This window comes from Mytilus galloprovincialis, chromosome 12 (assembly GCF_965363235.1).
Source record: "Mytilus galloprovincialis chromosome 12, xbMytGall1.hap1.1, whole genome shotgun sequence".
NCBI classification, from domain to species: Eukaryota; Metazoa; Mollusca; class Bivalvia; order Mytilida; family Mytilidae; genus Mytilus; species Mytilus galloprovincialis.
The window spans coordinates 80,028,604-80,045,361 of record NC_134849.1 but is presented as its reverse complement, the minus strand read 5'-3'; positions in this window follow the sequence as shown (position 1 = coordinate 80,045,361).

Below are 16,758 nucleotides of genomic sequence, written 5' to 3'. Positions count from 1 at the left end.
TCTTCCAGCCATTGTTCAACTACTAAATTGTCTGTTTTACTTACTAGTACACTTGGTACAATAAAAAACCTGATAATAAATTGTTCAAATAAGGCCTTTGAAAATAGTGGAATTAATTACTTTTGGAGTGTCAAAAACTCGTTGGAAGTACTTGATAAATTGCATGCATATATTGGTGATTTTGAATCTGTTCAAAGTTTTGATTTTTCTACCCTATATACCACTTTGCCTCATATTCTTATTAAGAAAAAATTCACATCCCTAATTAACTGGGCATTTAAAAAGTCGGAATGCGAGTACATATGTTCAAACTCTTTTAGATCATTTTTTAGTAGCAATAAACAAAAGAACTATGTCAATTGGACATGCTTTGATACTATTTATGCACTTGAATTTTTACTTGATAACATTTTTGTTCGCTTTGGAGATTTCGTATATCGTCAAGTTATTGGAATTCCAATGGGGACTAACTGTGCACCACTTATTGCGGACCTGTTTTTGTATTGTTATGAGTTACAATTTATGACTAAAATTAGCAAAGACCCATCAAAACAACATTTGATACAAAAATTTAACAATACTTTTAGATATTTGGATGATATATTGGCTCTAAATAATGACGACTTCAGTATGTATACTAAAGAAATTTATCCTGTAGAACTTACTTTAAATAAAGCTAATGATAACAATGACCACTGCCCTTTCCTCGATCTTGATATCTATATCATAAACGGGAAGCTTAATACAAAAATTTATGATAAAAGAGATGATTTTTCATTTCCTATTGTTAATTATCCATTTTTAGATGGTGACGTTCCCTTGTCACCATCTTATGGTGTTTATATATCTCAACTTGTACGATTCGCTCGTGTATGTAACAATGTATTAGATTTTAGCGAGAGAAATTTATGTATTACTGAAAAATTATTACACCAGGGTTTTCGATATCACAAACTGGTCAAAACATTTACTAAATTTTATCACCGGTATAAGGAAATAATTCGTAAATATAACTCAACATGCAGACATCTTATACGTTCAGGTATTTCACATCCAAAATTTTATGGAAATATTCTTTATAAAGCACAAAAATGTCAGTATTCTCCTCAGAAACTAACAAAACCTTTAAATAGACTTATTAAAAGGGGATATAGTTACGATACTGTTGTCAGGTCATTAAAGATTGCATATTTTGGCTTTAACATTGATTCACTGATAGGGTCTTTGCATCGGAACTAAACACATTTATTTCTAAAAAAACAGTTGTTGGCATGACACGGGTTATGTTCTTCTCATATATTTTATGATAGTATGATACTAAACCCCTAACGGGAGGGATTGTACCTGATATTCATATGATGAAGACATAATCTTTCAATCAGTTTAATTGAGGTCTGGAGCTGGCATGTCAGTTAACTGCTAGTAGTCTGTTGTTATTTATGTATTATTGTCATTTTATTTATTTTCTTTTGTTACATCTTTTGACATCAGACTCAGACTTCTCTTGAACTGAATTTTAATGTGCGTATTGTTATTCTTTTACTTTTCTACATTGGCTAGAGGTATAGGGGGAGGGTTGAGATCTCATAAACATGTTTAACCCCGCCGCAATTTTGCGCCTGTCCCAAGTCAGGAGCCTCTGGCCTTTGTTAGTCTTGTATGATTTTAAATTTTAGTTTCTTGTGTATAATTCGGAGTTTAGTATGACGTCCATTATCACTGTACTATTATGCATATTTTAGGGGCCAGCTGAAGGACACCTACGGGTGCGGGAATTCTCGCTACATTGAAGACCCATTGGTTGCCTTCGGCTGTTGTTTGCTCTATGGTCGGGTGGTTGTCGCTTTGACATATTCACCATTTCCTTTCTCAATTTTATTTTAAATTTTCTTTACAATGCATTTGAACTTTTCATGAAAAATGAAAGATTAATTTGAATATGTTACAAATTGCAACCTTTAAATCACTGAATGTCCAATTCAGTCATTTATAGTCATTTTCAGTCATTTTCAAGTTGCAATTTGTATTTTCAAATTATTTTTTTTTTTTTGCATTTTCAGGTTGCAAATTTGTGTGTTAGAAAATTGAAAAACAAATTGTATAGGCTTTTTTTCTAAGTCATGACCGGACAAGGAAAATGATTCTAATAAAGAATTTGTCTTCTAAAGCATACTGTATGTGTATACATTGTGTTTTTCTGTGATTTCATATAATTCCATTCCTTTTAAGATTCCAAAATCAAAGACTCCTTTTATGTGTTATTGTTTTTTTATTCAAATATTTTTGTTAATTTTTTTATATTTTTGTCAATTTATTGTATATTATGTGAGCAAGTTGTATTTATTTATTTGAAATGTACTTTTTCAAAAGTTCAGATTAAATCTCTGAAAAAATGGCAAAAAAATGAAATTTTCATAGCTGACAACTGATATCCTGTTCGAGGTCAACCCCCTTCATGCACCATTAATCATGTACATCAATGCAAACATTTATTTGCTGAATTAACATCAAAGAAATTTAAGTTACTTTATGGCATCATAATACATAAAAAGCTTTATTTAAGATTAAATTAAAATTTTAATAGACAAAACTTAATATAACTCATAAAACTCTTTTTCTGACATGGTAAAAAATTTTGAATTTTTATAGAAGACAATGGAAAGGGATGTTTCATATTATTCAATTACTCATTTCTTTTTTTTTTTACCAGCATGCAGCATTGAACGGGTTGACAGCTATGACATTGAGAAAATAATTAAATAAAAAAAGACTTTTTTAGTGTTTATCTCATAATATATATTGTGAAAGTACAAATATGAAAAAAATTCTAAGTAGATTAAATATTGCTAAAATATAATTGTTTATTTAATGTTTTAATTTCAACTTAGTGTGCAGAAGGAGAACTAGCAAGCCAATTTATACCACAGTTTTCAGTGTGGTTTATGTAAAGACACAATCTGTTCATATAAGATGGTGGAATACCTCTACGCTTCATAACTTGCATGCAGATACTTTATTTTACAATTTATTGATCAGCATTGAGTGTTTGTGGTTTATTGGGTTTCTCAAGTACTAGTAGGATTACATTATTTTGTATATAAAATGATTATGATAAAGAAGATGTGTTAATATGATTGCCAAAGAGACAACTCTCCGAAAGAGACCATATGACACAGAAATTAACAGCTGTAGGTTACTGAACAGCCTTTAACTATGAGCAAAACCCATACCTCATTATCAGCTATAAAAGGCACCGAATTAACAATAAAAATCACATGTATCACATCAACAAATGACAACTACTGAATTACAGGCTCCTGACTTGGGACAGACACATTCATACAGAATCTGGCAGGGTTAAACATGTTTAATAGCAGGATCTGAACCCTCCCCTTACCTGGGACAATAATGTAACAATACAACATAAGAACTCTATATAACAATTAGTTGAAAAAGTCTTAGCTCATCAGATGGATACTAATAGAAATACATTTATCAAATAAATTGTTCACTGAGCACAGCCTATTACGGCTGCAGAGGTCAAACCCTGAACAGTTATAGCAATTTGGACACAATATTTAAGCTTGATACTGTCTGAATTTGGATTGTATATAGTTGTGTCTAAAGATATATTTGGATTCTGAAACATGACAATACGTTTTATTTTGGTTCTCAATTGACCTAGAAACTAATAGGAATGTTTATATATTTTGATGTCCCACTTCAATCTTTGCAACATTCTAATCATTCCCATATTTCTCAAAACATACAATTGTTATTTATCTTGCCTTTATTAATTTAAAAGAAGGAATCATGCAGAGACTGGTAATGGAAAAAACAGTCGACTCGATATTTCAGGGCCTTTTACATCTGACTATGATGTATGGGTTTCTATCATTGTTGACAATAGTAACATGACCTGTATATATAAATAGAAGATGTGATATGATGGCCAATGAGACAACTCTTCACACAAGACAATAAATGACACAGAAATTAACAACTTAAGGTCACAGTACTGCCTTCCAGAATGAGCGAAACCCATACTTTATAGTTGGCTATAAAAGACCAAGAAATGAAAAATGTAAACAATTCAAATGAGAAAACTAACTGCCTAATTTTTGTACAAAAAATAATTGAAAAAAAAAATATAACAACAACCACTGAGTTACAGGCTCCTGACTTGGGACACGCACATACAGACTCTCTTAAATTTTACTACAATGTTCCATACTACAAAGGAAAGGCGGCAGCGCTAGCTTACTCCTTAAAAGGTTTATATTTTAGAAGATAGAAGACCTGGATGCTTCATACTTTGTATATAGATGCCTCATGTTACCAACTTTCTGTCAGTCACATGTCCAATGTCCTTGACCTAATTTTCATGGTTCAATGACTACTTGAAAAAAAAGTTAAGAATATTTGTAATGTTTAATTCTCTCTTATTATAAGTAATTGGATAACTATATTTGGTATGTGTGTACCTTGCAAGGTGGTCATGCCTGTCAGACAGTTTTCACTTGAACTCGACCTCATTTCATGGATCAGTGAACAAGGTTAAGTTTTTGGTGGTCAAGTCCATATCTCAGATACTATAAGCAATAAGTCTAGTATATTTGGTGAATGGAAGGACTGTAAGGTGTACATGTCTAACTGGCAGGTGTCATCTGACCTTGACCTCATTTTTATGATTCAGTGGTTATAGTTCAGTTTTTTTGTTTTGTTCTGTTTTTCTTATACTATATGCAATAGGTCTACTATATTTGGTGTATGGAATTATTGTATGGTGTACATGTCTGGCTGACAGGTGTTATCTGACCTTGACCTCATTTTCATGGTCCAGTGGTCAAAGTTAAGTTTTTTTAGTTTTGGTCTATTTTTCTAATACTTTATGCATTAGGTCAACTATATTTGGTGTATAGAAATATTTTATTATGTATATGTCTGTTACGCAGGTTTTATTTGACCTTGACCTCATTTGCACGGTCCATTGCTAAGTGTTAAGTGTTTGTGTTTTGGTCTGTTTTTCTTAATTTATAAGCAATAAGTCAACTTTATTTGTTGTATGGAAGAATTGTTAGCTGTACATGTCTGCCTGGCATGGTTCATCTGACCTTGAACTCATTTTCATGGTTCATTGATTAATGTTTCGTTTTCTTGGTCAGTGTTGAGTTAATGTGACAGTTGTAATAAAGATAAAGCTTTATATTTAGGTCTATCAACATAATATAAATGATTAGTAAAGAAGGCGAAGCATTTTAGCGTGTGCACTCATGTTAAGAACTTTGACCACATTTATTTTGTGTCAGAAACCTATATTTAATATGTCAAATTCAGACAGTATCAAGCTGAATATTGTGTCAATATTTATCCCAACTGTCCAGGGTTTGACCTCTGTGGTCATATCAGGCTTCCCTTAGTGAAGCATTTTAATATAGTATAGAGTTAAGATGGGCAAAAACAATTCAAAAACAATTCAAATGATGCAATTTTTTTGTAGATTAGAGTCGCAAATTATATTTATTTACTGTGCTTATCCAGTGACCTTTGGGGTATCACAATAGCAATGACTAAAACAGTTTACCAAATTGCAGTTAGATTTGTACTCCAACTAACTGATGAACTGGTAAAATATTTTAGCAGATTGCTCAAGTGAAATGTTGTTAGTAGAGGTGAGTGCTGTACAACAAAAAGTAATAAAAGAGAACCAGTTTTCACAGTTGATACCTTTGTCAATCATTTCTAACAAAAATGATATCTTACTATAGTATGAGTAACTGAATAAAAAGGTCTAATTTTGACATGGAAACTTCCATCATAAATAAATCTCATCAATGAATAGTTCCAAACATTGTTTTGTAGGTGTATATTTTATAGCTTTGTCTTCTAAGAGAAAGTTATTGTGCAATTCAAATAAAATTTTCTATACAAATTACTGATTTGCTGGCATTAAAGGGAAATAATTTTTATTGAGTTGAAATGTACACTAAAAATTTAATCAGGGTTTTAACAGCTTTTTTCAAGATTTTAAATCATCTTTGACAATTAAATAAATTCATTTTTCTTTTCAAAGTTGAATAATCACAGAAATAATGTTACAAACAAATTAAATGGGGGAAATTTGATATTTGTCAGACAGAACGAAATTTTGCTGATTATTAATCATGTAAATTATTTCCCTTTAATTCCAGCAGATCAGTAATTTGTATAGAAAATGTTATTTGAAAGTAAAAATTACATGCACTTTATCATGATTCATCTGTGGTTTGAAAAACAAATTTATTTGTCTAATAAGCAGATGTATGAATAATTTTGATATGAACATTTCATATGTAAGCATTATTTTTGACCATTGTTTTAACTGACTTCCTTGATTTCATTCTTATTTTTATTCAGTAGTTGCTCAACCGGTCATCATGGTCATGGTGTCACCAAATGATACTTTTGAAATCAGTTGGAAATGTTTAATTATTATTTCAAAGTAAAACTGTCATATTTATAATCTATAAAATCAAATCAAACAGACCTATAAAAATCCAATTGCACGTGTTGGTTTAATCTATTCATATCTTTATTTATGTTTACATCGCTTATATGGTAAACTGAGTTCAAATTGATAGTAAATTAGATGGCGTCTGGTCTAAAATACTCACGAAACGAACCTATATATTTACCCTATGCTCTGTAAACTGTTTATTTAAGACTTTTGATAGTTTGGATAAATGTTTTACATTGTTATAAATCAAATATGAGAATTGAGTCAAATCAGTGACCATGAATTTGACAGCTAGTGCCCCTTTAACACTAATGAAATCTTTAAGCAATCCTTGTTAGTACAATTAGCAATTACACCCATCCTTGATGAGAAATTTAACTTCCCAAACTTTTAATGTTGATCATAACACTACAGCATGGAGATAACTCTAAAAATCAGTTGAATGTTTGAATCATTTATATATATATAGGTGTTTTCTCCCTGTATAAATGATGTATGCATGTAATACAATGATTATTTTTCAGATCATTTTATTAATAATAATAATAATAATAATAATAATAATAATAATAATAATAATAATAATAATAATAAATTCTTTATTTAAAGAGGGTAAACTCAGTTGGTTACAATAAACTAATCTTCCCTGAGGCCCTCACATACAAATTACAATACGTATTACAATCAAAACAGATATTTACACATAGTTAATTTACAGTCATGAAGTTTAATAAATGTATTGTTATAATTTAACATAAGATACAATGCTGTTTAAGAAGTAAACATGAAGTCAAAAAATCAAATGAAAATAAAAAAATATACAAATACTTTGTAGCAAACATTTCTAATATCAGGATTGTGTTAGGTACTTCTTGATACTTTGCTTAAAAGTAAAAGTGTTTTGAGCTTTACGCATTTTGTGTGGTAGTCCATTCCATAATACTGATCCAGAATAAGCAAAGGATTTCTTAAATAGTTCAGCTTTTGGCTTAGATGGACCTATTCTTCAGTAAGTTCAGTGTAGTAAATGCGCATATGCAATTGGAAAATTTGGTATGTGTGGCCATGTAACTGTCAGATCTTTTGTAGAGCTTGGTTTATCTATATGAAATCAGGGAATTACAAATCAATTTAAAATAATGACATGCTTGGGAACTTTTTAACATAATATTGGAAAGTACTATAATATACCTTTATTCTTTTGATGACTCCAACAGACATGACAGCCCAGCAGCTGTTTATTCACACATTTCTTTTTAGTCCATACCTCAGACTATATTGATCCAGCATCTTTCTGTCCAGCAGCAGTACATGATGTAAATTAACTCATTCAAAATAATTAATTACAATTGCAAACTGATTATAAAGAAGCAGTTTGACAACTGAATAGTTATCTTGAGAATGATTAATGGTCAAGTTTATTTTCCATGTTTTCAGCTCACCAAACTAATCATAATATCACAGAATTTGGATAATTATAAAAGAAAACATTTTATCTATTCAATAAATCATTAGTGAAAATGACAGTTGATATTGTGATGCATAATTTTCATTATATTTTAAATGCATTTTAAAACAAAATCTAAATATAGATGAAATGAATATTGACAATAGCAGTATGGGCTTTGTTTATTGTTGAAGGTCAAACAGTGACCTATAGTTGATAATTTCTGTCATTTGGTCTCTGGTGGAGTTGTGTGGAGAGTTGTCTCATCGGCAATAGTCCATTTGCCAATTACCGATTTGATTCTGTTATTACACACATTTTAAACAGATTACTTCCCTTTGCCAGTCTAAGACTGGTTCTATACTGGACAAAATTGGCTTTTGCCAATGCAAAGCATGATGAATTGAAAGTGATGTATAATTTGGCAATTTAACCAATCTTTCCTTGAAAAATAATTTCTGATGTCAAAAGTATTTAGCTTATCAAAATGTAATTGAAAGATTTGAAAACCACAACAATTACTCACATTACTCACAGTTAAATTTGCTCTTTCTGCTAGCTCTCCATGGCAAATAGACTATTAAACCACATCTTTAAATAAAATAAAATCTGTCCAGCCGATATTTTTTTGTGTTTATCATAAGGATCATGAAGAAATATACAGAAATTATACATACATTGCATCATACATTATATGTACAACATAATAATTAACCTAGGCTTAGATCTGCATGTTGAAACTCTGGACCTGGTTCACAACCTACAGATCTGCAGTGTCATCCTCAGCTTCTTCAGATACTGGTATTGGCCTTGTCTGAGGGAGTTGATGTTTGAAGAGTTCCCTCTGCTTATTTGTTGCCTTGGACCAGTCAAATATTGAATGAATACTCAGGTTTCAGGGTCTATCTGACAGGAGTCCATTGAAAAAAAATTGTGAGGGTTTTGCCGAGCCCAGTGTCTTGTCTACTTTTGCTGTTAATGGCAGGGTCAACAACTAGAGGCTCTAAAGAGCCTGTGTCGCTCACCTTGGTCTATGTGAATATTAAAGGAAGCAGATGGATTCATGACAAAATTGTATTTTAGTGATGGTGATGTGTTTGTACATCTTACTTTACTGAACATTCTTGCTGCTTAAAATTATCTCTATCTATATAATGAACTTGGCCCATTAGTTTCAGTGGAAAATGTTAGTAAAAATTTACAAATTTTATGAAAATTGTTAAAAATTGACAATAAAGAACCATAACTCCTAAGGGGGTCAATTGACCATTTCGGTCATGTTGACTTATTTGTAAATCTTACTTTGCTGAACATAATTGTTGTTTACAGTTTATCTCTATCAATAATAATATTCAAGATAATGACCAAAAACAGCAAAATTTCCTTAAAACTAACAATTCAGGGTCAGCAACCCAACAACGGGTTGTGCGATTCATCTAAATATTTCAGAGCAGATAAATGTTGACCTGATAAACAATTTTACCCCATGTCAGATTTGCTCTAAATGCTTTGGGTTTTGAGTTATAAGCCAAAAACTGCATTTTACCCCATGTTCTATTTTTAGCCATGGCGGCCATCTTGGTTGGATGGCCTGGTCACTGGACACATTTTTCAAACTACTAACCCAAAAGATGATTGTGGCCAAGTTTGGATTAATTTGGCCCAGTAGTTTCAGAGGAGAAGATTTTTGTAAGATTACTAAGATTTACGAAAAATGGTTAAAAATTGACTATAAAGGGCAATAACTCCTAAAGGGGTCAACTGACCATTTCGGTCATGTTGACTTATTTGTAAATCTTACTTTGCTGAACATAATGGCTGTTTACAGTTTATCTCTATCTATAATAATATACAAGATAATAACCAAAAACAGAAAAATTTCCTTAAAATTACCAATTCAGGGGCAGCAACCCAACAACGGGTTGTCAGATTCATCTGAAAATTTCAGGGTAGATAGATCTTGACCTGATAAAACAATTTTACCATGTCAGATTTGCTCTAAATGCTTTGGTTTTTGAGTTATAAGCCAAAAACTGCATTTTACCCCTAAGTTCTATTTTTAGCCGTGGCGGCCATCTTGGTTGGTTGGCCGGGTCACCGGACATATTTTTTAAACAAAATACCCCAAAGATAATTGTGGCCAAGTTTGGATAAATTTGGCCCAGTAGTTTCAGAGGAGAAGATTTTTGTAAAAGATTACTAAGATTTACGAAAAATGGTTAAAAATTGACTATAAAGGGCAATAACTCCTAAAGTGGTCAATTGACCATTTCGGTCATGTTTGACTTATTTGTAAATCTTACTTTGATGAACATTATTGCTGTTTACAGTTTATCTCTATCTATAATAATATTCAAGATAATAAGCAAAAACTGCAAAATTTCCATAAAATAACTAATTCAAGGGCAGCAACCCAACAACGGGTTGTCCGATTTGTCTGAAAATTTCAGGGCAGATAGATCTTGACCTGATAAACAGTTTTACCCCATGTCAGATTTGCTCTAGATGCTTTGGTTTTTGAGTTATAAGCCAAAAACTGCATTTTACCCCTATGTTCTATTTTTAGCCATGGCGGCCATCTTGGTTGGTTGGCCGGGTCACCGGACACAATTTTTAAACTAGATACCCCAATGATGATTGTAACCAAGTTTGGTTGAAATTAGCCCAGTAGTTTCAGAGGAGAAGATTTTTGTAAAAGTTAACGACGGACGACGACGACGCCGGACGACGGACGCTGGACGCCGGACGCCAAGTGATGAGAAAAGCTCACTTGGCCCTTTGGGCCAGGTGAGCTAAAAATGAGGGAAAAATCTATTAAAATATTCCTCTTGATACTATCTTTTGATAATAAGATTAGCTTCTTTCCAAGTTTGGTAAAAATTCAGGATATCTTATGCATATCATACATGTTTTAAAACTAACAGTAGATTGTATGTAACATGTGTAATGTTAACTGGAAGAAAACTTAAGTCCATTTATAAGTAAAATAGAGATAAACAGGTACAAAATTTTGACAAACTTTCCTTCAAGATACTAGCTTTTGATCATAACACGCTGCTGTTCAAGTTTGGTACAAATACAGGATAGTTTAAGAAAATTATTAATATTTTAAAAAGTCTAACCACAAAGTGAATGTGTTGTTTCCTGGCAGAAAAAACTAAGTCCATTTACACAATGTTATTATACAATGTTAAAAGTAAAATTATAAAGAAAAAAATGGATTTTTTTTAAACAAATTTACTTCTGGATACTATCTTATGATCATAAACTAGCTTCTGTCCAAGTTTGGTAGAAATGCAGGAATGTTTAAGAAAGGTATTAAAATTTTAAAAACTTTAACCACAGAGTGAATATTTGTGGACGCCGCAGCCGAAGGAATGTAGATCTGATTGCTATGTCTCGCTTTTTCAACTAAAGTCAAGGGTCAACAACCAGTGGACTTAATAAAATGCCTTGAGGATACTACTGTTTGATTACTAAGGGAGCTACCATTTGATTTTTAGGGGGGGGGCTAGGATGAAAAATTTTGTCCTGCATTTATTTTTAGCTGTAATCTCTGTCCTGCCTTTTTATTTTTTACTCTGTTCGGTCCTGCCTTTTTTTTTTTTTAGTTTCTTTTTTTTTTACTCTAAAACTCTTGTCCTGTCTATTTTTTTCAAATTTCATCCTAGCCCACCCCCCCCCCCCCTCCCTAAAAATCAAATGGTAGCTCCCTAATTTAATCTGAAATTAAACAGTTTATTGGTTGGATTATGTAAATGTCCATTAAAAAGGGGGGGTTCCTAACCAAGGACAAAGGGGGGTTCCAATTACATGTCCCCATTCAAATGCATTGATCGTCAAAAAAAAAAGTTTTTTTTACCCACGGAACCCCCCTTCTGGATCCGTGCCTGAGTATGAGTAATAATTAAGTGATGAATAATAATTAATTTGCTAGTCTTTCAGGTTTTTTTAAAGATATTAAACAGAGTTTTACAAGAGGAGAAGTTGGAATTCAGTCATCCCTTCTGAGTGACATAAGTTTTACAGAAGCTATCACAAGTTGGCTGACAGATATGGAATATCCTTTTCACAGACGATGACTGAAATGTTTCTAATGTCATAACTACAATCCTGTTTTTAATGGGGTTCTTGTCAATAGCCTGTTGGTATTCTCCCTATTTGTATCTGATAACTCCGACTCATGAAGCAGTGCCCAATATTGACTTGGATTATCGTCTTTTAAATTATCTAATTTATCTATTATTTTTTGTCGAAAATCCCTTATTTTTTTCTTTCTTGTTTTTCTGTAATGTTTTAATAGACTGAAAAAAGATGACCTTATTACTGGATCAAAAGGATATTTTTGTAATAATTTTTCTTTATCATTTAAGTTATTTTTTAATTTAGATAATGAAGCATCTTTACATTTTGTTTTAACTTGCTTGTTGATTTTTTAGTAGGCTTTTGTTTTAGTGATAAATTTGCAGCTTCATAGAAAATAGTATTAACATCTTTAATCATGTTATTTATATCAGAATGGTATTCAGTTTTATTAAAATTCAAAATTTTTTGTTGCATACTGTCTGAAGATAATGCTTCCTGAAATAATTCAGTAGAGTTCTCATTCCATTTATAACTTTTAAGAGACATCTGAGTTTGACATGTATCTCCTTTTATTTTACAATGTATGTTCAATAACACAGAAATTTGACAATGATCAGAGAGATCGCCCAATAAGTTGTGGACTTTAAAAAAACATACTTTTGATAATAAATTTTCTGATACAATAAAATAATCAACAACACTACATCCATTTGGAGTATAACATGTTAATTGGCCAATAGAGTCTCCAGTAGTTTGTCCATTTAAAATTCTAAGACCTGTTTCAATGCAGATATCATTAAAACAGAATCCCTTTGTACTTTAAAATTCAGCTTTCAGCTATAAAATTTCTAAACCATATTGTAAACTCGCCTAACACTTTAGTCCATAAAATATATAATAATGTAGAGAAAACAAGTGAATGGGTTAACATTGTAAAAGACTGGTTAAATAAATTAGGTTTTGGTCATCTCACTTTTGATACTTTTAATTTAAAATATCACATAAATAGTATCCAACAAAGAATCTATGACCAGGCTTATCAAATTATAAATTGTTCTATCAATAAATGTGAAAAATTAAATTTCTTTTGTCATACTAAAAGAATTAGAAAAAGGCCCCCATATATTGATATATGTAAATTCAAAACTGACCAATCAGTTTTCAGTAAATTTAAACTAAGTGCACATTCCCTAGCAATTGAAAGAGGGCGTTATACCAACATTGAAAGAAGTAAACGCATTTGCTTATCCTGTAACAGACAAGAAATTGAGGATGAATACCATTTCTTCTCAATCTGTCCATGCTATACATCATTAAGGGATACCTATGGCAGATTTTACAATAAGAAGGAATTATTGTTTTTTGTATCCATCAAAAAAGCAATTGCTGAAACTGTGAAACAGACTGTGTAATGGAGTAATGCATTATGTTATTGAATAAAATGTGTCTTTCTGAGTAAATAAAAATAAAAATTACTCTGTGTTTGTGTTTTATGTTAGAATTAGAGGGTTTTCAATTTCAAAATATTGGACATGGAATAGACATCATGACCTACTTTACTGACATCCAGCTTATTTGGAGTGGAATTTTGAAGTATTATTTATAAGTGGAGCCTAATAACATGGACTTATATTTTAATAAAAAGTCTTCTTTTGTGTTTTAATCATAACTTTAAGGCAGATTTTTATTGGTAAAGGCTAAAAAAGGTAATTTAATAATATTGTTGCTAACGTCACGTCTTTTCCGTCCATTGTGGTATGTCACGATCGCAATTTTCTTGTTAGTTCTCAGACAGCCCATTGTAGTTATTTTTATCCCGGGTTTTATAAATAATTGAAAATAGCAATCATATTAAATTTGGATGACGTAAGGGGGTCAAAGGACTTGAGGAATCAATATCATTGGCTGTTTTATTTTTTGCGAACGTTACTGTTCGAGGTTTCCGTCCAAATCAGTGTCACGTGAGCAACATATATTTATATCTGTAACTCTCCTGTATAGGAGTTACGATATCGCCCTTTGCAGAAATATATTCGGAGTCAGTTCCTTCACATGATGGGGAAGCAAAGAAGGTAAGTTGTATGTAATATCGTTACAAGAGGACCTTAAATGTATTCCGTCCATCAAAAAGACGTTCGCAACAAAACATAATGTCATGATAGTAGATGTTGCTAATGTTACTATTACGAATTGGTTTCTTGTGTATTCATTTGATATAAAGTACACCTGCAAATGACATTCTGTATATTTAGAAATTCTAAACCAGACTGTACAATTTTATTACTCCAGGCATATTTTAAACATCACTGTGTGCATACATTTTAACTTTTAAAGATGTTGTTGCTCATGTGACATGTCCAAATGTCGCTAACGTTACTAATTTTTTGGTTTCTTGTGTATTCATTTGATATAAAGTACACCTGCAAATGACATTTTGTATATTTAGAAATTCTAAACCAGACTGTACAATTTTATTACTCCAGGCATATATTAAACATCACTGTGTGCATACATTTTAACTTTTAAAGATGTTGTTGCTCATGTGACATGTCCAAATGTCGCTAACGTTACTCATTTTTGTCTCCGTCACATTAGCAACATAAAAGTAGGAGACAGAACACAATACTGTAAAATCTGCCCTATATACAAAATATTAATAAAAATCTTAATTTCAATTTTATTAAATTACAGTCCGCTATAACACTGAAGCATTTGACTGTACTTTTAAATAGCAGTCTACCAGTCATTATAAAAATCACCATAAAGTATATTAATGATTGTCTTTTATTAAGAACATCTGTATAACTTGTATTTCTTTTAATATGCAATGCCAACCTAATTCTTGTTTGTGTTCTTTTTTCAATTGTTCATAAACATTAATAATGTGTTAACTGTTGATATTTATAGCCTTTTTTCTTCTTTGCTGTGAATACCACTGTCACTCTAATATAATTGTAATCAATTTAACTATTGTAAGTTTATTGTCTTAATTTTGTATGCCATAACCATTTAATGTAAATGTGTTTGTGCAAATAAAATATTGTCTATTGTCTATAGACGAGATAGTTTCGTCCATACTATAACTTACAGGTACATTTATATCTGGATCAAAGTTATTAAAAATCTGGTTTACACCATTTCTATTATCCCCCTCAATAAAATCTGGTTGTTTAGTTCCTGTTCTATAATTTAAATCTCCTGCTAAAATTATACTTCCACTTTTTGAATATTTCTCAATATCTGTTTCCAAAGGTCAAAAATGTCCTCATCTAGAGATTGAGTGTAAGAAGAATTAGAGGGTGTATTATAAATGAAACAAAGATATATATCCTTAGTTGTGCTGAAAAATGTGCTACAAAGTTTTAACCATATGTAATCATTAGTTTTGTGTTCTAAAAATTTTACCCCAGCTTTCAAGTTTGATTTTACAAAAACTAAAATTCCTCCCCATATTTTATTGGACTTTTTGGATTTTGCTCTTGATAAATGGACCGAGTTAAACCCATTAATAACTAAAGATTCCTCCTGGGTACAATGTGTCTCCAATAAACAAACAATATCCTTTGTTTCTATTTCTCTTAAAAATCTAAAGTCCTGATATTTATTGTACCCTTTACTTTTAAAACCATTTATATTCCAGCAACTGATACGTAATTTCGATTTCTTTGTGAATATACACATTTTTTATACTTGACACAAAGTTTTTATACTATGTACAAAGAAAATTATATACCAATGGCCAACAAGAACAATTACAACTATACTAGAACACATCCGCGAAATCGCGGGCATTCAGAGCCTATTTGAAAGGATGCAAAGTGTTGTAGGAAGAATTTTGTAAAATATTTAATGACTTGAGAATTTCAGGAAAAGTATCAAAACTACTAAAAGGTATTGGGGACAGAAAAATGCTTTTTTTACCCCTCCTCCTTTATTTCCAAAATTCCCATTTTTTGTTTTCTATTAATTTCATTATGAACATACATTTAGTGTACATGTATTATGAACATTCCAGTCAGCAGCTTGTAATTCAGTGGTTCAGCGATATTTGTTTTTCGTTCATTTTGTACATAAATTAGGCCGTTAGTTTTCTCATTTGAATTGTTTTACATTGTCATTTCGGGGCCTTTTATATCAGACTATGCAGTATCGGCTTTTGCTTATTGTTGAAGGCCGTAAGGTGACCTTTACATGTTAATTTCGGTGTCATTTTGGTCTCTTGTGGAGAGCTGTCTCATTTGCATTCATACCACATCTTCTTTTTTTGTAAAACATTTAGTGACTTGAGAACTTCAGAAAAAGTTTCAAAAGTCATAGGTAATTTGGGACAGGATAATTGTTTTTCTAGCCCAGCTCCTCCTTTTTCCACAAAAAAATCCTTTTTTTTTGTTTGTTCTCTATTAATTTTAATGACACATGAATAATTGTAGCGCTTATCTGTATTTAATGAACATTCATTAAAGGGGGGGTCGGGACTGGGCGGATTTAGGGGGCCCGCCCCCTTTTCTGAAAAATAATTGGTGGCTTATATAGGGAATCACTGAAGCATGACCGGAGCGGGCTCCTCTTATGCAGTCAACGGGCCCCTGCGAATGAAAATTTCTGGATCCGCCACTGCGGAGGGGCCCTGATCCAAATATCCCGGGCTTAAATACATAAAATCTTGAGGTTCTGAATTTATTATACAAATTAAATATCTCGACATCCCGAAATTCAAAAAAAGTAATCC